The following is a 25181-nucleotide window of genomic DNA, read 5'->3' on the forward strand; positions in this document are numbered from 1 at the left end:
GCACTGACACCACTGGGGATGCAGTACAGTGAGTCCACACAGTGCACTAGCACCACTGGGGATGCAGTGCAGTGAGTCCAGAGAGTGCACTGGCACCACTGGGGATGCACTTCAGTGAGTCCAGAGAGTGCACTGGCACCACTGGGGATGGAGTGCAGTGAGTCCAGCGAGTGCACTGGCACCACTGGGGATGCACTGCAGTGAGTCCAGAGAGTGCACTGGCACCACTGGTGATGCAGTGCAGTGAGTGCAGAGAGTGCACTGGCACCACTGGGGATGCACTTCAGTGAGTTCAGAGAGTGCACTTGCACCACTGGGGATGGGTTTCAAGCCAACTGCATTAACCGCTCATGCTTCTTTCTTATGAGACGTTAGTAAACCAATTACATAGCCATGTCAAGACTAAATCACAGGTAAAAATCCTGTACATCTCATGTGGCCAACCACTCCCAACTAGGATTCCAAGAACCAGGAGGTTCGGTGAAAATAGGGCTAGTGCTATTAGAGGGGTGATTATTAGGGTAAGCCCTAAGCTGTCTTTAATGGAGAAGTATGGGTGGAATGGGATTTTGTCGCAGTCTGATACGATTCCTAGTGGGTTATTTGAGCCTGATTCGTGTAGGAAGGTTAGGTGGACTAGGGTGATTCCTGCAATTAGGAAGGGCAGTAGGAAGTGGATGGCGAAGAATCGGGTTAAGGTTGGATTGTCTACTGAGAATCCTCCTCAGGCTCATTCTACTAGAGTTTGCCCAATGTACGGGATGGCTGAGAATAGGTTGGTGATTACGGTGGCCCCTCAGAATGACATTTGTCCTCATGGTAGGACATACCCTACGAAGGCAGTTGCTATTAGGGTGAGTAGGAGGATTACTCCTGTGTTTCAGGTTTCTTTGTATAGGTAGGAGCCGTAGTAGAGGCCTCGTCCGATGTGTAAGTAGATGCAGATAAAGAAGAGCGAAGCACCGTTGGCGTGGAGGTTGCGGATGAGCCATCCGTACTGGACGTCTCGGCATGTGTGAGCTACTGAGGAGAAGGCGAGTGAAGTGTCTGCGGTGTAGTGTATGGCTAGTAGCAGGCCTGTTAGGATTTGTGTGGCTAAGCAGATGGCTAGAAGGGAGCCGAAGTTTCATCAGGCAGAGATGTTGGAGGGGGCGGGTAGGTCGATTAGGGAGTTGTTGATTATTTTTAGTAGGGGATGGGATTTGCGGATGTTAGGGGCCATTAGTGAGTCTGTGTGTTATTAGGATTATTACCAGGATGGAGAGGGCGAAGGATCCTAGGTAGGCCTTAATTAGCCCTGTGTGTATTGAGGTTGCGGCTTTGCTTGCGGCTACTTGTAGTTCAGCAAGGCCCTCTGGCCCTATTTTTTTGAGTCAGGAGAGGTCGATCAAGTGTAGGGCAATGTTTTGTCCCTTTTCTAGTAGGTTTTTGGAGAAGAATCGGTGTACTAGGGGGTTGAAGTACCCTAATGCAGAGGAGAAGTTTATGAGGGGGTTTGGTTTGGGGTGAGTGAGGGTGTGTGTTATGTTCGATAGTTCTAGGGCTAGGATGATTCCTAGGATTGTTATGAGGATGGCAGCGGTTTTGGTGATAAGGGGTATGGTTATTGGGGGGGTTTTGGTTGGTGTGATGAAAGAGGTAATGATTATTCCTGCTGTAATGCTGCCTAGGGCGAGTCGGGTTAGGGGGGCGGTGATTAGTGGGTTGTTTTCGTTTATTGATACTATTGGGGGGATTCGGGTTTGTCCAGCTTGGACTAGGATGGTTATGCGGATGCTGTAGGTTGCGGTGAATGCTGTGGCTATAAGGGTTAGGAGTAGGGCTCAAGTATTTAGGTATGATGTGTTTAAGCTTTCGATGATGAGGTCTTTTGAGTAGAATCCGGCTAGGAATGGGGTTCCTATCAGCGCCAGGTTTCCGATGGTTAGGCAGGAAGTAGTGACTGGGAGTATTTTCTGTAGGCCTCCTATCTTTCGGATATCTTGTTCTCCGTTTAGGTTGTGGATGATAGACCCTGAGCATAGGAATAGTATGGCTTTAAAGAAGGCATGGGTTGAGATGTGTAGGAAGGCTAGTTGTGGGAGGTTTAGTCCGATAGTGACTATTATTAGTCCTAGTTGGCTGGATGTTGAGAAAGCAATGATTTTTTTGATGTCATTTTGGGTTAGGGCGCATGTGGCAGCGAATAGGGTTGATAGAGCACCTAGGCATAGGCAGGCAGTTAGGGCTGTCTGGTTGGTGGCTAGCAGGGGGTGCATGCGGATGAGCAGGAAGATTCCGGCTACTACTATGGTACTGGAGTGCAGTAGGGCTGATACTGGGGTGGGGCCTTCTATTGCTGCGGGCAGTCATGGGTGGAGTCCAAATTGGGCGGATTTTCCTGCGGCTGCGAGGATTAATCCTATGAGGGGGAGGATTGGGGTTTGGTGGGGGTGTACGGCTTGTTGGATCTCTCAGGTGTTGAATGTTGAAGCTAGTCATGCTATGCTCAGGATCAGTCCGATGTCTCCGATTCGGTTGTAGATTACGGCTTGTAGGGCGGCGGTGTTGGCATCTGCTCGGCCTTGTCATCAGCCGATGAGAAGGAAGGACATGATTCGTACTCCTTCCCAGCCTACGAATAGGAGGAATATGTTGTTTGCGGTTGTTAGGAGGAGTATGGCGACTAGGAATGTCAGTAGGTAGGTGAAAAATTTTGTTACGTATGGCTCTGAGGCCATGTATCATATGGCGAATTGTAGGATTGATCATGTTACAAATAGGGCGATTGGAAGAAATGTTATTGAGTATTGGTCTATTTTTAGGCTCAGGGGGATTTTAAAGTTTATAATGAATTTTCACTCCCAGTGGCAGGTGACAGATTCTACTCCCGAGTAGATGAATGCGGTTGTAGGGGCTAGGCTAATTAGGAATGCGGTTTTAACAGCGCGGGTGGTGGCTTGTGGGGTGTTTTTAAAGTTTTTAAATAGAAATGGCAGGATGATTGGGGTTAGGAGGATTGTCAGCGTGAGTAGTGTGAGGGAGTTGATTAGTAGTGTGGGGTTCACTCCTTTTACTTGGATTTGCACCAAGATGGGTGGTTCCTAAGACCAGTGGATTGCTGTTATCCTTTAAAAGTAAGGGGGCTGAGGTTTTAGGCTCAGATGTAAGAGTTAGCAGCTCTTGTTGGTTAAACCCTCCCCTCGGCAGGTAAGAAGGTTTGAACTTCTATTCTTAGAATCACAGTCTAATGTTTGGTTTAAACTATACTTGCATGAGGGGATTCCGGAGATCAGTTCGGGTTTGAGGATTAGGAGGAATATTGGGATAATGTGGAGTGTTATGAGCAGGTGTTCTCGCGTGGTTGAGTTTTGCATAGATGTGATGTGGGAGGGGATTGAGCCTCGTTGGGTCATTAGTAGTATGAATAAGGTGTAGGAGGCGGTTAGTAGGGTTGCGATTCCTGTTAGGATGATCGTGAAGGCAGATCAGTTGAATAAGGTGATTATAATGGTTAGCTCTGCTATGAGGTTTGTTGTTGGGGGTAAGGCTATGTTTGTTAGATTGGCCAGCAATCATCAGGTAGCTATGAGTGGTAGGAGAGGTTGTAGGCCTCGTGTGAGTAGTAGAATTCGGCTGTGCGTACGTTCATAGTTTGTGTTGGCTAGGCAGAATAGTATGGAGGAAGTTAGTCCATGGGAAATTATTAGGATCATTGCCCCTGAGAATGATCAGTGGGTTTGGATTATTCCTGCGGCGATAACTAGGCCTATGTGGCTAACGGATGAATAAGCGATTAGTGATTTTAGGTCTGTCTGTCGTAGGCAGATTGAGCTAGTCATTAGGGCGCCTCATAGGGCCAGGGTTAGGAAGGGGTAGTGCAGGAGGTTGGACAGTGGGCCCATAAATAGAGTGACTCGTATAATTCCGTATCCTCCTAGCTTTAGTAGTAGGGCGGCGAGGAGTATTGAGCCTGCGATGGGTGCTTCTACGTGGGCTTTTGGCAGTCAGAGGTGTAGGCCGTATAGTGGGGCTTTTACTATGAATGCTATGAGCAGTGCTAGACCTGATAGTATTCCTGTCCATGAGGTGGATAGGGTTGGGTGGGTTAGTTGTAGGGTTGGCAGGTGCAGGGTGCCAATTTTCACGTATAGGTGTATGATTGTGATTAGCAGGGGTAGAGAGCTTACTGGCGTGTAGAATAGCAGGTAGATGCCAGCGCTTAGGCGTTCTGGTTGGTTCCCCCATCGGGTGATTAAGATTAGGGTGGGAATGAGGGTTGCTTCAAATGAGATGTAAAATAGTGCTAGTTCTGTGGTGGAAAAGGCTAGTAGGATGAATGGCTGGACTGCGACTAAGGTTGAGATAAAGATTCGTTTGCGTTGTAGGGGTTCTTGTTGCAGGTGGTTTTGGCTTGCTATGATTATGAGTGGGAGTAGTCAGCAGGATAGTACTAGGAGGGGGGATGAGATTTGGTCAATTCCTGTTCAGTTGGATAAAAATTTGTAGGGGTAGTAGGTTGGGATTAATCACTGTAGGCTTAGGGCAGCGATTAGGAGGCTGTATAAGGTGGTGTTAGTCCATAGAAATTTTGGTGGAGACAGCAGGGCTGTTGGAAGAAGTATGATTGTGGGTAGGATGATTTTTAGCATTGCAGGAGGTTTAGGTTGTGTAGATGGTCGGAGCCATGTGTGCGGGTGGAGGCTACTAGGATGGCCAGGCCTGTGCCCGCCTCACACGCTGAGAAGGTTAGCATGAGAATTGGTACCATGGTGAATGAGGAGACTTGGTTTTCGATGGATCATATTGATAGGCCTACGAATATCGATAATATTATGCTTTCAAGGCATAGTAGGGCGGATACTAGGTGGGTTCGGTGGAAGGCTAGTCCTAGTCCGCTGAAAATGAAGGCTGAGTAGAAGCTTAAATGTAGGGGCGACATAAGAAAGTTACAGGGTTGGCTGTAATCTGCTGGGTCGAAACCAGCTATCTTTTTGGTTAGACTAACTTTCTGTTATTCTGCTCATTCTAGGCCCCCTTGAATTCACTCGTAGGCCAGTCCGAGTGTTAGGAGAAGGAGGATCACTACAGTTCAGGTGAGGGTCATTAGGGGGGATTGGAGTTGGACGGCTCATGGCAGGGGGAGTAGGAGGGCGATTTCTAGGTCGAATAGGACGAACAGGATGGCTACTGAGGAAGAATCGGACTGAGAATGGTAATCGAGCAGATCCAAGTGGGTCGAATCCACATTCGTACGGTGAGAGTTTCTCTGAGTCGGGGTTTATTTGGGCGAGTCAGAAGTTTAATGCGGTTAGGGCGGCGCTTAGGATTGATGATAGGGCGAATATGAACATGAGTGCGTTCATTGCTCTCCTCTGGGTTTATACCAGATTCTAGAGATTGGAAGTCAATTGTAATTAATATACTAGAAGAGCAAGATCCTCATCAGTAGATGGTTATGTAGAGGAATAGTCAGATGACGTCTACGAAGTGTCAGTATCAGTCTGCTGCCTCGAATCCGAAGTGGTGGTCTGATGTAAAGTGGAACTTGATCAGTCGGAAGAGGCAGACGGTCAGGAAGGAGGATCCGATGATTACGTGGAGTCCGTGGAATCCAGTGGCAACGAAGAAGGTAGATCCGTAGACGCTATCGGCGATTGAGAATGGGGCTTCGTGGTATTCTATTGCTTGTAGGGCTGTGAAGTAGAATCCCAGGAGGATCGTTAGGGTTAGGGCGTGGATGGCGTGTTTTCGGTTTCCTTCTGTGATGCTGTGATGGGCTCACGTTACGGTAACGCCTGAGGCTAGTAGGATGGCTGTGTTTAGTAGGGGGACTTCTATCGGGTTGAGTGGTTTAATTCCTGTTGGGGGTCATTGGCCTCCTAGTTCTGGGGTTGGGGCCAGGCTCGAGTGGAAGAACGCTCAGAAGAACCCTAAGAAGAAGAATGCTTCGGATGTGATGAAAAGGATTATGCCGTATCGTAGGCCTTTCTGGACTGTGGGAGTGTGATGGCCTTGGAAGGTGCTTTCTCGTACAATGTCTCGTCATCATTGGAGTATTACTAGGAGTATTGAGATGAGGCCTAGGGTTAGTAGTATGGATGAGTTGTAGTGGAATCACATGATTAATCCTGAGGTTGTGAGTAGGGCGGCGGCTGCCCCGAAGATTGGTCAAGGGCTTGGGTCAACTATGTGGTATGAGTGTGCTTGGTGTGCCATTAGATGTTTTCTTGTAAGTATAGGCTTAGAAGGAGCACGAAGACGTAGGCCTGGATTATGGCTACTGCTACTTCTAGGATGGTTAGGAGTAGTAGGATGATTATTGTTAGGATGGATACTGCAGGAAGGGTGGGTATTAATGCAATGGAGGCTGTAGAGATGAGTTGGATGAGTAAGTGTCCTGCTGTAAGGTTGGCTGTAAGGCGGACTCCGAGGGCTAGGGGGCGGATTAGTAGGCTGGTTGTTTCGATCAGGATTAGTGCGGGGATTAGGGGTGTAGGGGTACCTTCGGGTAATAGGTGGGCTAAAGAGGCTGATGGTTGGTTTCGTAGGCCTGTTAGTAGTGTGGCGAGCCATAGTGGGAAGGCTAGGGCTATGTTCATAGATAGTTGGGTGGTTGGGGTGAATGTATATGGAAGGAGGCCTAGAAGGTTGATTGTAAGAAGTATGATTATTAGGGATGTAAATATTATGGCTCATTTGTGGCCATTTTTGTTGAGTGGGACTATTAGTTGTTTTGTGATTAGGTGAAGGAGTCATGTTTGGATAGTAGAAAGGCGGTTGTTGATTCATCGGTTGTTTGGGGACGGGAATAGTAGGGCTGGGAAGAGTAGGGATAGTAGGATTAAGGGGATGCCAAATAGATTGGGGCTGGAAAATTGGTCAAAGAAGCTTAGGTTCATGGTCAGGATCATGGTGTGGGTTTGGTAGTGAGGGAGGTCTTATTTGATGGGGGGTTGGTTGTGGTGAAGGCTAGTAGTTTTGGTTGGATGAGGAGTGCTAGGGTTAATCAGGTTATAATTATGATTGAAAATCATGGTGCGGGGTTAAGCTGTGGCATATCATTAAGGAGGGGGAAGTCCCTCTTTGGCTAGCTTAAAAGGCTAGTGCTGTTGCATAGCTTCTTAATGATTAGGATGATGATAGAAGGGACGATCAGGCCTCGAAATGTGGGAGTGGGGTTGATTCTACTACAATGGGTATGTAGCTGTGATTAGCCCCGCAAATTTCTGAGCATTGTCCGTAAAAAATCCCAGGCCGGGTGGTAATGAATGAAGTTTGGTTTAGTCGGCCTGGGATTGCGTCTGTTTTAACTCCGAGCGTTGGGACTGCTCAGGAGTGGAGTACGTCTCCTGCAGTAATGATCACGCGGATGGGGGATTCTATTGGGATAACTACGCGGTGGTCAACTTCTAGCAGTCGGAAGTGGCCGTTGGGTAAGTCTGGGGTGGGCACTATGTAGGAGTCGAATGATAGGTCTTTGAAGTCTGTGTATTCGTAGCTTCAGTATCATTGGTGGCCGATGGCTTTTAGGGTGAGGTCTGGTTCATCGATTTTGTCCATTATGTAGAGGATTTGTAGGGATGGGAGGGCGAGGAGTACCAGGACGATAGCAGGTAGGATTGTCCAGATCAGCTCTACTTCTTGGGCGTCTACAGCATTGGACGAGAGTTTTTCTGTTAGTATGTGGGCTAAAAGGTAGAGAACTAGGCTGCAGATAGCTAGGGCAACGATTAGGGCGTGGTCGTGGAATTCAACGAGTTCTTCTATGATGGGTGATGAGGCGTCTTGGAATCCTAGTTGGGAGTGGTTGGCCACATGAGATGTACAGGATTTTTACCTGTGATTTAGTCTTGACAAGGCTATGTAATTGGTTTACTAACGTCTCATAAGAAAGAAGCATGAGCGGTTAATGCAGTTGGCTTGAAACCAGCATGTGAGGGTTCGATTCCTTCCTTTCTTGTACTTGGACGAAGGCCGGTTCCTCGAAAGTATGGTATGGGGGAGGGCAGCCGTGGATTCATTCAACGTTTGTGGTAGTTAGTTCTGGTTGTAGGACTTTTCGTTTGGCCGAAAAGGCTTCTCAGATGATGAATATTAGTATGATTACGGCTACTATTGAGATTAGGGAGCCGATGGAGGAAATGGTGTTTCATAGTGTGTAGGCGTCGGGATAGTCCGAGTATCGTCGGGGTATTCCTGCTAGGCCTAGGAAGTGCTGGGGGAAGAACGTTAGGTTTACTCCTGTAAATATTACCCCGAAGTGGGCTTTTGCTCATGTTTGGTGTAGGGTAAACCCAGTGAGTAGTGGGAATCAGTGAGTAAATCCTGCTAGAATGGCAAAGACGGCGCCTATGGATAGGACGTAGTGGAAGTGGGCAACTACGTAGTACGTGTCGTGCAGGGCGATGTCTAGGGAAGAGTTTGCAAGAACGATTCCTGTTAATCCTCCGATGGTAAATAGGAAGATAAATCCTAGAGCTCATAGTATTGGGGGGGTCTCATTTGATTGTTCCTCCGTGCAGGGTGGCTAGTCAGCTAAATACTTTGATTCCGGTAGGGATGGCAATGATTATAGTGGCTGATGTAAAGTAGGCTCGGGTATCAACGTCTATTCCTACTGTAAACATGTGGTGAGCTCAGACGATGAATCCTAGGAAGCCGATGGATAGTATGGCTCAGACTATTCCCATGTAGCCGAAGGGCTCCTTTTTGCCTGAGTAGTACGTGACTACGTGTGAGATGATTCCGAACCCCGGTAGGATCAGAATATAGACTTCTGGGTGTCCGAAGAATCAGAATAGGTGTTGGTACAGGATTGGGTCTCCTCCTCCAGCGGGGTCGAAGAATGTGGTGTTTAGGTTTCGATCAGTTAGTAATATTGTAATACCGGCGGCGAGTACGGGGAGTGATAGAAGGAGTAGGATGGCGGTAATTAGTACGGATCAGACAAATAGTGGGGTTTGGTATTGTGAGAGTGCGGGGGGTTTTATGTTGATGGCTGTGGTGATAAAGTTGATGGCCCCAAGGATGGAGGAGATACCGGCTAAGTGGAGTGAGAAGATAGCCAGGTCTACTGAAGCTCCGGCGTGGGCAAGGTTACCTGCTAGGGGAGGGTAGACAGTTCAGCCTGTGCCGGCGCCAGCTTCTACAGTGGATGAGGCTAGTAGGAGGAGGAATGATGGGGGGAGGAGTCAAAAGCTTATGTTGTTTATTCGCGGGAATGCTATGTCGGGGGCACCGATTATGAGGGGGACTAATCAGTTGCCGAATCCTCCGATCATGATGGGTATGACTATAAAGAAGCTTATTACAAAGGCGTGAGCGGTAACGATTACATTGTAAATTTGGTCGTCGCCTAGGAGAGTTCCTGGTTGTCCTAGTTCTGCGCGGATTAATAGGCTGAGTGCGGTGCCGACTATTCCTGCTCATGCCCCGAAGATGAGGTACAGGGTGCCAATATCCTTATGGTTAGTGGAAAATAGTCATCGGTTGATGAAGGTGACGGGTAAGATGGCTGAGTGTTGAAGCGTTAGGCTGTAGTCCTTTTTACAGAGGTTTAATTCCTCTTCTTATCGGCTCTGTAGTGAAATTCATGTTGAGTTGCAAGCTCATCGATGCGCACTAGGGTGCGTCAGGGTCTTTGTAGGCAGAAGCCAATTGGTTTAGGCATTTAGCTGTTAACTAGAGTTTTGTGGGATCGAAGCCCATCTGTCTAGGGAGGCTTTAGCTTAATTAAAGCGTCTGACTTGCATTCAGAAGATACAGGTTAATATTCTGTAAGTCTTAATGTGCAGAAACTAAGAGGGTTTAACTCTTATTTAAGGCTTTGAAGGCCTTCGGTTTGGGGTGTTATCCTAAGTTTCTAGACAATGGCATGTATTATTGGGGACAGGGGAAGTAAGAGGATTGATAGTGAGGCAAGGACCGCAGTAGGTGTGCTTGGGGCTTTGCTAGTGTATCATTGTTTTATGTGGTTAGAGGAGTTGGGGGGAAGGGTAATTGTTGAGTGGTATGCGAGGCGTAGGTAGAAGAAGAGGCTGAGCAGTGATAGCATGGCAATTGCCATGGCTGCTGGTGTTATTTCCTGTTTAGTTAGTTCTTGGATGATAAGTCACTTTGGTATAAAGCCTGTTAATGGGGGGAGGCCTGCTAGGGATAAAAGTACTAGTATTAGGGTGGCGTTTAGCACTGGGGTTTTTGTTCATGAGGTTGTGATCATGGATAGGTTAAGGGCTTTGATTTTGTTAAGGGCTAGGAATACGGCTGATGTTATGATTGTGTATAGGTAGAAGGTAAGTAAGGCCAATTTGGGGCTGTAAACTAGGATGATGGCGATTCAGCCTAAGTGGGAGATGGACGAGAAGGCTAGGATTTTGCGTGTTTGTGTTTGGTTCAGTCCTATTCAGCCTCCTAGTGCTGTTGAGGCTAGGGCCATGGCGGTGAGTAGAGCTGGGTCGAGGGATTTGGATGTTAGTAGGAGCAGGGTTAGTGGGGGGAATTTTATGAGGGTCGAGAGTAGCAGGGCTGTTATTAGTGGCGATCCTTGTAGTACTTCTGGGAATCAGAAGTGAAATGGCACTAGGCCCAGTTTAATAGCGATTGCTGCTGTCAGTAGTAGACAGGAGGTTGGGTGGTTTATTTGTGTGATGTCTCATTGGCCGGTGACTCAGGCATTGGTTATGCTAGAGAATAGGACCAGGGCGGAAGCAGCTGCTTGGGTTAGGAAGTATTTCGTTGCGGCTTCTACTGCTCGTGGGTGGTGGGATTTGGCAATTAGGGGAATGATGGCTAGTGCGTTGATCTCCAGTCCTGTCCAGGCCAGAACTCAGTGGTTGCTGGAAATTGTGATTGTGGTGCCCAAGATGAGGCTGAAGGTTATGATTGGGGTCGCGTAAGGGTTCATTAGTAGAGGAGGGGGTTAAACCATCATTTTCGGGGTATGGGCCCGATAGCTTGATTAGCTGACTCTACTAGAAAATAATATAAGGGAAGTATGGAGAATTTTGATTTCTCTTGTGTGGGTTCAATTCCTACTTTTCTAAGGTCAACAGGAAATGAGAGGGCTGTTATACCTCTATGTTCACTTTATCATAGTGACCCTTTGTAGTTCAGGCACATTTCCTTATGTAAGGAGGTAGGCCTGCATAGCAGATAGGTATGCTGATGTGTCAGAGGCACAGAGCTAGTGTGAGGGGTAGGAAGTTTTTTCATAGTAGGTGCATTAGTTGGTCATATCGGAATCGTGGGTATGAAGCTCGGACCCATAAGAAACCAGAAGATAGTAGGAGGACTTTTGTGGCTAGGATGACGGGGAATAGTTCTGTGGGTGGCCCTAGGGCGCTTGGGTTTAGGAATATGATGGCTGTAAGTGTATTTATTAGCATAATGTTCGCATATTCAGCTAGGAAGAATAAGGCGAAGGGTCCTGCGGCGTATTCAACGTTAAACCCTGAGACTAGCTCAGATTCACCCTCTGTGAGGTCAAAAGGAGCTCGGTTTGTCTCTGCTAGGGTGGATACGTATCATATTATTGCTAGGGGTCATGAGGAGAAAATGAAGTATAGAGGCTCCTGTGCGATGGCAAAGGAGCTGAGTGTGTAGCTTCCGCTTAGTATGATTATTGATAGCAGGATTATGGCCAGTGTCACTTCGTATGAAATGGTCTGTGCTACTGCCCGTAGGGCTCCGATTAGTGCGTATTTTGAGTTCGAGGCTCAGCCTGATCATAGGACTGAGTAGACGGCTAGGCTTGACATGGCTATTAGGAAGAGAACTCCGAGGTTTAGATCTGCTAGGGGAAATGGGAGTGGTAGTGGTGCTCAAGTGGTGAGGGCTAGGACAAGGGCTAGTATTGGTATCAGAATGAATAGAAGTGGGGAAGAGGTAGAGGGTCGGATGGGCTCTTTGGTAAATAGTTTCAGTCCGTCCGCAAATGGTTGAAGTAGGCCAAAAGGCCCGACAACGTTAGGGCCTTTGCGGGATTGTATGTAGCTTAGGATTTTCCGTTCTACTAGGGTTAGGAAGGCTACGGCAATCAGGATTGGGATGATGTATAGGAGGGATATAATGAGGCAGCTTAGTGTTGTTATTTGAATCATGGGTGAAGCTAGGGAGAGGATTTGAACCTCTGGGGAAAGGGCTTAAGCCTTCTGCACTTGCCGGGCTCTGCCACTCTAGCTGGTCCTTTTCTAGGATTGAAAGTGGTGGGGGAAGGCCCTCTTCACGGTTTAGTTGGTTTCACTGCTTAGAGGCGGGGGGCGTGCTTGTGGTATTGGCCCCACTTTCCCGGTCCTTTCGTACTGGGGAGAGTGTGTCATAGATAGAAACCGACCTGGATTGCTCCGGTCTGAACTCAGATCACGTAGGACTGTTAATCGTTGAACAAACGAACCCTTAATAGCGGCTGCACCATTAGGATGTCCTGATCCAACATCGAGGTCGTAAACCCCCCTGTCGATATGGGCTCTTGAGGGGGATTGCGCTGTTATCCCTGGGGTAGCTTGGTCCATTAATCAATTATATTGGGTCTGGTCACTGTTAGCACTTTGAGGGGTAGCTCTAGGTAAAGAGGTATGGTCTTGTTTTTGGAGGATTTGTTCTCCTCCAAGGTCGCCCCAACCGAAAAATATCGACCAGGCTCTGCGATGGTAGTGGCCCCAGTGGGGTTGATTGAGGATTCGCGGTGGTCGTTGATTTTTAAGTTCCACAGGGTCTTCTCGTCTTATGTTCACATCCCCGCTTTTGCACGGGGAGATCAATTTCACTGATTATCTGTGAGAGACAGTTAAGACCTCGTTTAGCCATTCATACAAGTCTCGATTTATGGGACAATTGATTGCGCTACCTTTGCACGGTTAGGATACCGCGGCCGTTAAACCTAAGTCACCGGGCAGGCATCACCTTCAATACTTGTTTAATTTGCTGAAGGCTATGTTTTTGGTAAACAGTCGGGCCTTATTAATTTGCCGAGTTCCTTTCACAGATTTTAATCGCTCTTATAGGCGCTCCTGAGTCGGGTTAACAGGGTTAGTTAATACGTGGTCTTGTAGGGGTTTTTGTATCTGTCTAGGTCTGTTAATAATGTTTCTATGTAAGCTTGCGCCGTTAGAGGGGTGTGGCCCTGAGTTACTTATTTTAGCATTAATTCTCCTATATTCATAGGTTGACCTGTTTGTGATAAGGGAATCATCTTATTTTGGTATTTTTAGGTGGTGGAGCTTTGACGCACTCTTTTTTGATGGCTGCTTTAGGGCCCACGGTAGGATCAGTAGTAAGAATTATCCGCTAGTCGAGGTTGTGTCCTTTTTTAATGGAGCTGTCCCTCCATTAAATAGCTCTTAATCATCTCATTAGGGTTCAGGATGTCCGGTAGGGAGGATTAAGGGGGAACTTAGATTCGTTTCACAGGTAACCAGCTATCACCCAGCTCGGTTGGCTTTTCACCTCTACTGACAAGTCATCCCACTCTTTTGCAACAGAGACGGGTTCGCTCTCTTTAACTGCTTGAAAGTAGCTCGCTTGGGTTTCGGGGGGGCAAACTTTAGTTCACTTTGCTTGGTTGTTCTCGCTAAACCATGATGCAAAAGGTACAAGGGTTGATCTTTGCTGTCTGTCGCTTTGATTTTTTCACTGCTATTTCATCTTTCCCTTACGGTACTGGGGTCTCTATCGCGTCTAAGTGTCTTTTCTATCGCCTATACTAAGACTGTAAAATGCTTTAGTTTAATTAGTTTAGTAAATTCTTTAGTTTTGGTGTACTATTTGTGTGGTTGAGCTAGAGGGGGGGCTTCAAGACGATCCGGTCTAGTAGATATCTTTCAGGTGTAAGCTGAGTGCTTTGGTGTTATAGCTACGTCTTGATATTCTAAGTACACCTTCCGGTACACTTACCTTGTTACGACTTACCTCATCTTCAGCGTATTTATGGTATTAGTTATGTGGGATGTGGCTTTTGAGGAGGGTGACGGGCGGTATGTACGTGCCCCAGGGCCGGCTTAAAGTAGGCTCTATTGTCCCACTTTACTGCTAAATCCGCCTTCCAGAAGTGGTTTCACGCTTCTTTCCGTGTGCCCTATGAATAGGGAATGTAGCCCATTTCTTCCACTCCATAGGCTATACCTTGACCTGTCTTATTAGCGGGGTGCTATTGTGTCCACTGTTGTGCTCTCATTCGAGGTGGGCTGGCGACGGCGGTATGTAGGCTGTGTTGGCAAGGGGTGGTTGGGTTAATCGGGGATTATCGATTGTAGAACAGGCTCCTCTAGGTGGGTTTGGGGCACCGCCAAGTCCTTAGAGTTTTAAGCGTTTGTGCTCGTAGTTCTCTGGCGGATACTTCGGTAAAGTAAGTATCAAGATTTAGGGCCAGGCATAGTGGGGTATCTAATCCCAGTTTGGGCCCTGGCTTTCGTGGGTTTAAATCAGTCGTTAGTTCCTAAGATCATCTTAATGGTGTGTTTAGGTGCATCTTGGGCTTATGACAGCTCAGTTGCATTTTGATCTTAGTTAGCTAGGATAGGCATTTTACCACTCTTTACGCCGTGTCAATAGGACGGTTGATTTGGGTTTCTTGTATGACCGCGGTGGCTGGCACAAGATTTACCAACCCTTGAAGTTAGGCTGTTGCTATAACTAAGTCAAGTTTGCACTCATTGCTTAATGTTAATTACTGCTGAATACCCGTGGGGGCGTGGCTTAGCGAGGCGTCTTGGGCTACTACTTGGGTGTGCCTGATACCCGCTCCTCAAGGCCTGTATGGGGGTAGGTGGTCGAGGGCGTTTACACTGGGGCGCGGATACTTGCATGTATATATTTAGCAAAAACCAACCGTAAGGTTAGGACTAAGTCTTTTGTCTGCAGGCATGTTTTATGCCATCTTGGCAACTTCAGTGCCATGCTTTGTGTTAAGCTATGTGGACGGGGGTGTGGTTAGCTGATAGTTGAGTGGTGAGTGAGAGTGAAGTATATGAAATTATTGCTTGTGTTTACTATTTTTAGTACTGGAGTTTCTCTAAGTCCTAGGACTAGGAGGAAATGGTGTTTCATAGTGTGTAGGCGTCGGGATAGTCCGAGTATCGTCGGGGTATTCCTGCTAGGCCTAGGAAGTGCTGGGGGAAGAACGTTAGGTTTACTCCTGTAAATATTACCCCGAAGTGGGCTTTTGCTCATGTTTGGTGTAGGGTAAACCCAGTGAGTAGTGGGAATCAGTGAGTAAATCCTGCTAGAATGGCAAAGACGGCGCCTATGGATAGGACGTAGTGGAAGTGGGCAACTACGTAGTACGTGTCGTGCAGGGCGATGTCTAGGGAAGAGTTTGCAAGAACGATTCCTGTTAATCCTCCGATGGTAAATAGGAAGATAAATCCTAGAGCTCATAGTATTGGGGGGGGTCTCATTTGATTGTTCCTCCGTGCAGGGTGGCTAGTCAGCTAAATACTTTGATTCCGGTAGGGATGGCAATGATTATAGTGGCTGATGTAAAGTAGGCTCGGGTATCAACGTCTATTCCTACTGTAAACATGTGGTGAGCTCAGACGATGAATCCTAGGAAGCCGATGGATAGTATGGCTCAGACTATTCCCATGTAGCCGAAGGGCTCCTTTTTGCCTGAGTAGTACGTGACTACGTGTGAGATGATTCCGAACCCCGGTAGGATCAGAATATAGACTTCTGGGTGTCCGAAGAATCAGAATAGGTGTTGGTACAGGATTGGGTCTCCTCCTCCAGCGGGGTCGAAGAATGTGGTGTTTAGGTTTCGATCAGTTAGTAATATTGTAATACCGGCGGCGAGTACGGGGAGTGATAGAAGGAGTAGGATGGCGGTAATTAGTACGGATCAGACAAATAGTGGGGTTTGGTATTGTGAGAGTGCGGGGGGTTTTATGTTGATGGCTGTGGTGATAAAGTTGATGGCCCCAAGGATGGAGGAGATACCGGCTAAGTGGAGTGAGAAGATAGCCAGGTCTACTGAAGCTCCGGCGTGGGCAAGGTCACCTGCTAGGGGAGGGTAGACAGTTCAGCCTGTGCCGGCGCCAGCTTCTACAGTGGATGAGGCTAGTAGGAGGAGGAATGATGGGGGGAGGAGTCAAAAGCTTATGTTGTTTATTCGCGGGAATGCTATGTCGGGGGCACCGATTATGAGGGGGACTAATCAGTTGCCGAATCCTCCGATCATGATGGGTATGACTATAAAGAAGATTATTACAAAGGCGTGAGCGGTAACGATTACATTGTAAATTTGGTCGTCGCCTAGGAGAGTTCCTGGTTGTCCTAGTTCTGCGCGGATTAATAGGCTGAGTGCGGTGCCGACTATTCCTGCTCATGCCCCGAAGATGAGGTACAGGGTGCCAATATCCTTATGGTTAGTGGAAAATAGTCATCGGTTGATGAAGGTGACGGGTAAGATGGCTGAGTGTTGAAGCGTTAGGCTGTAGTCCTTTTTACAGAGGTTTAATTCCTCTTCTTATCGGCTCTGTAGTGAAATTCATGTTGAGTTGCAAGCTCATCGATGCGCACTAGGGTGCGTCAGGGTCTTTGTAGGCAGAAGCCAATTGGTTTAGGCATTTAGCTGTTAACTAGAGTTTTGTGGGATCGAAGCCCATCTGTCTAGGGAGGCTTTAGCTTAATTAAAGCGTCTGACTTGCATTCAGAAGATACAGGTTAATATTCTGTAAGTCTTAATGTGCAGAAACTAAGAGGGTTTAACTCTTATTTAAGGCTTTGAAGGCCTTCGGTTTGGGGTGTTATCCTAAGTTTCTAGACAATGGCATGTATTATTGGGGACAGGGGAAGTAAGAGGATTGATAGTGAGGCAAGGACCGCAGTAGGTGTGCTTGGGGCTTTGCTAGTGTATCATTGTTTTATGTGGTTAGAGGAGTTGGGGGGAAGGGTAATTGTTGAGTGGTATGCGAGGCGTAGGTAGAAGAAGAGGCTGAGCAGTGATAGCATGGCAATTGCCATGGCTGCTGGTGTTATTTCCTGTTTAGTTAGTTCTTGGATGATAAGTCACTTTGGTATAAAGCCTGTTAATGGGGGGAGGCCTGCTAGGGATAAAAGTACTAGTATTAGGGTGGCGTTTAGCACTGGGGTTTTTGTTCATGAGGTTGTGATCATGGATAGGTTAAGGGCTTTGATTTTGTTAAGGGCTAGGAATACGGCTGATGTTATGATTGTGTATAGGTAGAAGGTAAGTAAGGCCAATTTGGGGCTGTAAACTAGGATGATGGCGATTCAGCCTAAGTGGGAGATGGACGAGAAGGCTAGGATTTTGCGTGTTTGTGTTTGGTTCAGTCCTATTCAGCCTCCTAGTGCTGTTGAGGCTAGGGCCATGGCGGTGAGTAGAGCTGGGTCGAGGGATTTGGATGTTAGTAGGAGCAGGGTTAGTGGGGGGAATTTTATGAGGGTCGAGAGTAGCAGGGCTGTTATTAGTGGCGATCCTTGTAGTACTTCTGGGAATCAGAAGTGAAATGGCACTAGGCCCAGTTTAATAGCGATTGCTGCTGTCAGTAGTAGACAGGAGGTTGGGTGGTTTATTTGTGTGATGTCTCATTGGCCGGTGACTCAGGCATTGGTTATGCTAGAGAATAGGACCAGGGCGGAAGCAGCTGCTTGGGTTAGGAAGTATTTCGTTGCGGCTTCTACTGCTCGTGGGTGGTGGGATTTGGCAATTAGGGGAATGATGGCTAGTGCGTTGATCTCCAGTCCTGTCCAGGCCAGAACTCAGTGGTTGCTGGAAATTGTGATTGTGGTGCCCAAGATGAGGCTGAAGGTTATGATTGGGGTCGCGTAAGGGTTCATTAGTAGAGGAGGGGGTTAAACCATCATTTTCGGGGTATGGGCCCGATAGCTTGATTAGCTGACTCTACTAGAAAATAATATAAGGGAAGTATGGAGAATTTTGATTTCTCTTGTGTGGGTTCAATTCCTACTTTTCTAAGGTCAACAGGAAATGAGAGGGCTGTTATACCTCTATGTTCACTTTATCATAGTGACCCTTTGTAGTTCAGGCACATTTCCTTATGTAAGGAGGTAGGCCTGCATAGCAGATAGGTATGCTGATGTGTCAGAGGCACAGAGCTAGTGTGAGGGGTAGGAAGTTTTTTCATAGTAGGTGCATTAGTTGGTCATATCGGAATCGTGGGTATGAAGCTCGGACCCATAAGAAACCAGAAGATAGTAGGAGGACTTTTGTGGCTAGGATGACGGGGAATAGTTCTGTGGGTGGCCCTAGGGCGCTTGGGTTTAGGAATATGATGGCTGTAAGTGTATTTATTAGCATAATGTTCGCATATTCAGCTAGGAAGAATAAGGCGAAGGGTCCTGCGGCGTATTCAACGTTAAACCCTGAGACTAGCTCAGATTCACCCTCTGTGAGGTCAGAAGGAGCTCGGTTTGTCTCTGCTAGGGTGGATACGTATCATATTATTGCTAGGGGTCATGAGGAGAAAATGAAGTATAGAGGCTCCTGTGCGATGGCAAAGGAGCTGAGTGTGTAGCTTCCGCTTAGTATGATTATTGATAGCAGGATTATGGCCAGTGTCACTTCGTATGAAATGGTCTGTGCTACTGCCCGTAGGGCTCCGATTAGTGCGTATTTTGAGTTCGAGGCTCAGCCTGATCATAGGACTGAGTAGACGGCTAGGCTTGACATGGCTATTAGGAAGAGAACTCCGAGGTTTAGATCTGCTAGGGGAAATGGGAGTGGTAGTGGTGCTCAAGTGGTGAGGGCTAGGACAAGGGCTAGTATTGGTATCAGAATGAATAGAAGTGGGGAAGAGGTAGAGGGTCGGATGGGCTCTTTGGTAAATAGTTTCAGTCCGTCCGCAAATGGTTGAAGTAGGCCAAAAGGCCCGACAACGTTAGGGCCTTTGTGGGATTGTATGTAGCTTAGGATTTTCCGTTCTACTAGGGTTAGGAAGGCTACGGCAATCAGGATTGGGATGATGTATAGGAGGGATATAATGAGGCAGCTTAGTGTTGTTATTTGAATCATGGGTGAAGCTAGGGAGAGGATTTGAACCTCTGGGGAAAGGGCTTAAGCCTTCTGCACTTGCCGGGCTCTGCCACTCTAGCTGGTCCTTTTCTAGGATTGAAAGTGGTGGGGGAAGGCCCTCTTCACGGTTTAGTTGGTTTCACTGCTTAGAGGGGGGGGGCGTGCTTGTGGTATTGGCCCCACTTTCCCGGTCCTTTCGTACTGGGGAGAGTGTGTCATAGATAGAAACCGACCTGGATTGCTCCGGTCTGAACTCAGATCACGTAGGACTGTTAATCGTTGAACAAACGAACCCTTAATAGCGGCTGCACCATTAGGATGTCCTGATCCAACATCGAGGTCGTAAACCCCCCTGTCGATATGGGCTCTTGAGGGGGATTGCGCTGTTATCCCTGGGGTAGCTTGGTCCATTAATCAATTATATTGGGTCTGGTCACTGTTAGCACTTTGAGGGGTAGCTCTAGGTAAAGAGGTATGGTCTTGTTTTTGGAGGATTTGTTCTCCTCCAAGGTCGCCCCAACCGAAAAATATCGACCAGGCTCTGCGATGGTAGTGGCCCCAGTGGGGTTGATTGAGGATTCGCGGTGGTCGTTGATTTTTAAGTTCCACAGGGTCTTCTCGTCTTATGTTCACATCCCCGCTTTTGCACGGGGAGATCAATTTCACTGATTATCTGTGAGAGACAGTTAAGACCTCGTTTAGCCATTCATACAAGTCTCGATTTATGGGACAATTGATTGCGCTACCTTTGCACGGTTAGGATACCGCGGCCGTTAAACCTAAGTCACCGGGCAGGCATCACCTTCAATACTTGTTTAATTTGCTGAAGGCTATGTTTTTGGTAAACAGTCGGGCCTTATTAATTTGCCGAGTTCCTTTCACAGATTTTAATCGCTCTTATAGGCGCTCCTGAGTCGGGTTAACAGGGTTAGTTAATACGTGGTCTTGTAGGGGTTTTTGTATCTGTCTAGGTCTGTTAATAATGTTTCTATGTAAGCTTGCGCCGTTAGAGGGGTGTGGCCCTGAGTTACTTATTTTAGCATTAATTCTCCTATATTCATAGGTTGACCTGTTTGTGATAAGGGAATCATCTTATTTTGGTATTTTTAGGTGGTGGAGCTTTGACGCACTCTTTTTTGATGGCTGCTTTAGGGCCCACGGTAGGATCAGTAGTAAGAATTATCCGCTAGTCGAGGTTGTGTCCTTTTTTAATGGAGCTGTCCCTCCATTAAATAGCTCTTAATCATCTCATTAGGGTTCAGGATGTCCGGTAGGGAGGATTAAGGGGGAACTTAGATTCGTTTCACAGGTAACCAGCTATCACCCAGCTCGGTTGGCTTTTCACCTCTACTGACAAGTCATCCCACTCTTTTGCAACAGAGACGGGTTCGCTCTCTTTAACTGCTTGAAAGTAGCTCGCTTGGGTTTCGGGGGGGCAAACTTTAGTTCACTTTGCTTGGTTGTTCTCGCTAAACCATGATGCAAAAGGTACAAGGGTTGATCTTTGCTGTCTGTCGCTTTGATTGTTTCACTGCTATTTCATCTTTCCCTTACGGTACTGGGGTCTCTATCGCGTCTAAGTGTCTTTTCTATCGCCTATACTAAGACTGTAAAATGCTTTAGTTTAATTAGTTTAGTAAATTCTTTAGTTTTGGTGTACTATTTGTGTGGTTGAGCTAGAGGGGGGGCTTCAAGACGATCCGGTCTAGTAGATATCTTTCAGGTGTAAGCTGAACTGGAGGGGAGGTGTAACCTGGACTGACTGCACTGCATCCCCAGTGGTGCCAGTGCACTCTCTGGACTCACTGCACTGCATCCCCACTGGTGCCAGTGTACTCTCTGGACTCACTGCACTGCATCCCCAGTGGTGCCAGTGCACTCACTGGACTCACTGGACACATACCCAGTGGTGCCATTGCAATCTCTGGACTCACTGCAGTGCATCCCCAGTGGTGCCAGTGCACTCTCTGGACTCACTGCACTGCATCCCCACTGGTGCCAGTGTACTCTCTGGACTCACTGCAGTGCATCCCCAGTGGTGCCAGTGCACTCTCTGGACTCACTGCACTGCATCCCCAGTGGTGTCAGTGCACTCTCTGGACTCACTGAAGTGCATCCCCAGTTGTGCCAGTGCACTCTCTGGACTCAATGCACTGCATCCCCAGTGGTGCCAGTGCAATCTCTGGACTCACTGAAGTGCATCCCCAGTGGTGCCAGTGCACTCTCTGGACTCACTGCAGTGCATCCCCAGTGGTGCCAGTGCACTCTCTGGACTCACTGTACTGCATCACCAGTGGTGCCAGTGCACTCTCTGGACTCACTGCAGTGCATTCCCAGTGGTGCCAGTGCACTCTTTGGACTCACTGCACTGCAGCCCCATTGGTGCCAGTGCACTCTCTGGACTCACTGCACTGCATCACAGGTGGTGCCAGTGCACTCTCTGGATTCACTGCACTGCATCCCCAGTGGTGCCAGTGCACTCTCTGGACTCACTGCACTGCATCCCCAGTGGTGCCAGTGCACTCTCTGCACTCACTTCTCTGCATTCCCAGTGGTGCCAGTGAAGTCTCTGGACTCACTGCACTGCATCCACAGTGGTGCCAGTGCAATCTCTGGACTCACTGCACTGCATCCCCAGTGGTGCCAGTGCACTCTCTGGACTCACTGCACTGCATCCCCAGTGGTGCCAGTGCACTCTCTGGACTCACTGCACTGCATCCCCAGTGGTGCCAGTGCACTCTCTGGACTCACTGCACTGCATCCCCAGTGGTGCCAGTGCACTCTCTGGACTCACTGCAATGCATCCCCAGTGGTGCCAGTGCACTCTCTGGACTCACTGCACTGCATCCCCAGTGGTGCCAGTGCACTCACTGGATTCACTGCACTGTATCCCCAGTGGTGCCAGTGCACTCTCTGGACTCACTGCACTGCATCCCCAGTGGTGCAAGTGCACTCTCTCGAGTCACTGCACTACATCCCCAGTGGTGCCAGTGCACTCACTGGACTCACTGTACTGCATCATCTGTGGTGCCAGTGCACTCTCTGGACTCACTGCAATGCATCCCCAGTGGTGCCAGTGCACTCTCTGGACTCACTGCAATGCATCCCCAGTGGTGCCAGTGCACTCTCTGGACTCACTGCACTGCATCCCCAGTGGTGACAGTGCACTCTCTGGACTCACTGCAGTGCATCCCCAGTGGTGCCAGTGCACTCACTGGATTCACTGCAGTGCATCCCCAGTGGTGCCAGTGCACTCTCTGGACTCACTGCAGTGCATCCCCAGTGGTGCCAGTGCACTCTCTGGACTCACTGCACTGCATCCCCAGTGGTGACAGTGCACTCTCTGGACTCACTGCAGTGCATCCCCAGTGGTGACAGTGCACTCTCTGGACTCACTGAAGTGCATCCCCAGTGGTGCCAGTGCACTCTCTGGACTCACTGCACTGCATCCCCAGTGGTGCCAGTGCACTCTCTGGAGTAACTGCAGTGCATCCCCACTGGTGCCAAAGCACTCTCTGGACTCCCGGCACCGCATCCCCAGTGGTGCCAGTGCACTCTCTGGACTCACTGCACTGCATCCCCAGTGGTGCCAGTGCACTCTCTGGAGTCACTGCACTGCATCCCCAGTGGTGCCAGTGCACTCTCTGGACTCACTGCAGTGCATCCCCAGTGGTGCCAGTGCACTCTCTGGACTCACTGAAGTGCATCCCCAGTGGTGCCAGTGCACTCTCTGGACTCACTGAAGTGCATTCTCAGTGGTGCCAGTGCACTCTCTGGACTCACTGCAGTGCATCCCCTGTGGTGCCAGTACACTCACTGGACTCACTGCACTGCATCCCCAGTGGTGCCAGTGCACTCTCTGGACTCACTAAACTGCATCACCAGTGGTGCCTCTGCACTCTCTGGACTCACTGCAGTGCATCCCCAGTGGTGCCAGTGCACTCACTGGACTCACTGCAGTGCATCCCCACTGGTGCCAGTGCACTCTCTGGGCTCACTGCAGTGCATCCCCAGTGGTGCCAGTGCACTCTCTGGACTCACTGCAGTGCATCCCCAGTGGTGCCAGTGCACTCTCTGCACTCACTGCACTGCATCCCCAGTGGTGCCAGTGCAATCTCTGGACTCACTGCACTGCATCCCCAGTGGTGCCAGTGCACTCTCTGGACTCACTGATGTGCATTCTCAGTGGTGCCAGTGCACTCTCTGGACTCACTGCACTGCATCCCCAGTGGTGCCAGTGCACTCTCTGGACTCACTGAACTGCATCCCCAGTGGTGCCAGTGCACTCTCTGGACTCACTGCACTGCATCCCCAGTGCTGCCAGTGCACTCTCTGGACTCACTGCACTGCATCCCTAGTGGTGCCACTGCACTCTCTGGACTCACTGCACTGCTTCCCCAGTGGTGCCAGTGCACTCTCTGGACTCACTGCACTGCATCCCCAGTGGTGCCAGTGCACTCACTGGACTCACTGCAGTGCATCCCCACTGGTGCCAGTGCACTCTCTGGACTCACTGCACTGCATCCGCAGTGGTGCCAGTGCACTCTCTGGACTCACTGCACTGCATCCCCAGTGGTTCCAGCGCACTCTCTGGACTCACTGCACTGCATCCCCAGTGGTGCTAGTGCACTCTCTGGACTCACTGCAGTGCATCCCCAGTGGTGCCAGTGCACTCTCTGGACTCACTGTACTGCACCCCCAGTGGTGCCAGTGCACTCACTGGACTGACTGCACTGCATCCCCAGTGGTGCCAGTGCACTCTCTGGACTCACTGCACTGCATCCCCACTGGTGCCAGTGTACTCTCTGGACTCACTGCACTGCATCCCCAGTGGTGCCAGTGCACTCACTGGACTCACGGGACACATCCCCAGTGGTGCCAGTGCACTCTCTGGACTCACTGCAGTGCATCCCCAGTGGTGCCAGTGCACTCTCTGGACTCACTGCACTGCATCCCCAGTGGTGTCAGTGCACTCTCTGGACTCACTGAAGTGCATCCCCAGTTGTGCCAGTGCACTCTCTGGACTCAATGCACTGCATCCCCAGTGGTGCCAGTGCAATCTCTGGACTCACTGAAGTGCATCCCCAGTGGTGCCAGTGCACTCTCTGGACTCACTGCAGTGCATCCCCAGTGGTGCCAGTGCACTCTCTGGACTCACTGTACTGCATCACCAGTGGTGCCAGTGCACTCTCTGGACTCACTGCAGTGCATTCCCAGTAGTGCCAGTGCACTCTTTGGACTCACTGCACTGCAGCCCCATTGGTGCCAGTGCACTCTCTGGACTCACTGCACTGCATCACAGGTGGTGCCAGTGCACTCTCTGGATTCACTGCACTGCATCCCCAGTGGTGCCAGTGCACTCTCTGGACTCACTGCACTGCATCCCCAGTGGTGCCAGTGCACTCTCTGCACTCACTTCTCTGCATTCCCAGTGGTGCCAGTGAAGTCTCTGGACTCACTGCACTGCATCCACAGTGGTGCCAGTGCAATCTCTGGACTCACTGCAGTGCATCCCCAGTGGTGCCAGTGCACTCTCTGGACTCACTGCAGTGCATCCCCAGTGGTGCCAGTGCACTCTCTGGACTCACTGCACTGCATCCCCAGTGGTGCCAGTGCACTCTCTGGACTCACTGCACTGCATCCCCAGTGGTGCCAGTGCACTCTCTGGACTCACTACAATGCATCCCCAGTGGTGCCAGTGCACTCTCTGGACTCACTGCACTACATCCCCAGTGGTGCCAGTGCACTCACTGGACTGACTGCACTGCATCCCCAGTGGTGCCAGTGCACTCTCTGGACTCACTGCACTGCATCCCCACTGGTGCCAGTGTACTCTCTGGACTCACTGCACTGCATCCCCAGTGGTGCCAGTGCACTCACTGGACTCACGGGACACATCCCCAGTGGTGCCAGTGCACTCTCTGGACTCACTGCAGTGCATCCCCAGTGGTGCCAGTGCACTCTCTGGACTCACTGCACTGCATCCCCAGTGGTGTCAGTGCACTCTCTGGACTCACTGAAGTGCATCCCCAGTTGTGCCAGTGCACTCTCTGGACTCAATGCACTGCATCCCCAGTGGTGCCAGTGCAATCTCTGGACTCACTGAAGTGCATCCCCAGTGGTGCCAGTGCACTCTCTGGACTCACTGCAGTGCATCCCCAGTGGTGCCAGTGCACTCTCTGGACTCACTGTACTGCATCACCAGTGGTGC

At 49.3% G+C, this 25181-nt stretch overlaps 2 long non-coding RNA genes across 2 annotated transcripts in view; both read right to left on the bottom strand.

Annotated features, from left to right (window-relative positions):
- Positions 1-25181, bottom strand: part of LOC310885166 — a 331937-nt gene that overhangs the window by 49099 nt on the left and 257657 nt on the right. The window lies entirely within an intron of this gene.
- Positions 7868-16664, bottom strand: LOC310885164. Its single transcript, XR_014574579.1, has 2 exons — positions 15973-16664; positions 7868-9082 (listed from the first exon to the last, which is right to left on the bottom strand). It is a non-coding gene; the product is annotated as an uncharacterized lncRNA (long non-coding RNA).

This window comes from Anser anser (genome assembly GCF_964211835.1).
Source record: "Anser anser genome assembly, chromosome: 22".
In the NCBI taxonomy this organism is placed as follows: Eukaryota; Metazoa; Chordata; class Aves; order Anseriformes; family Anatidae; genus Anser; species Anser anser.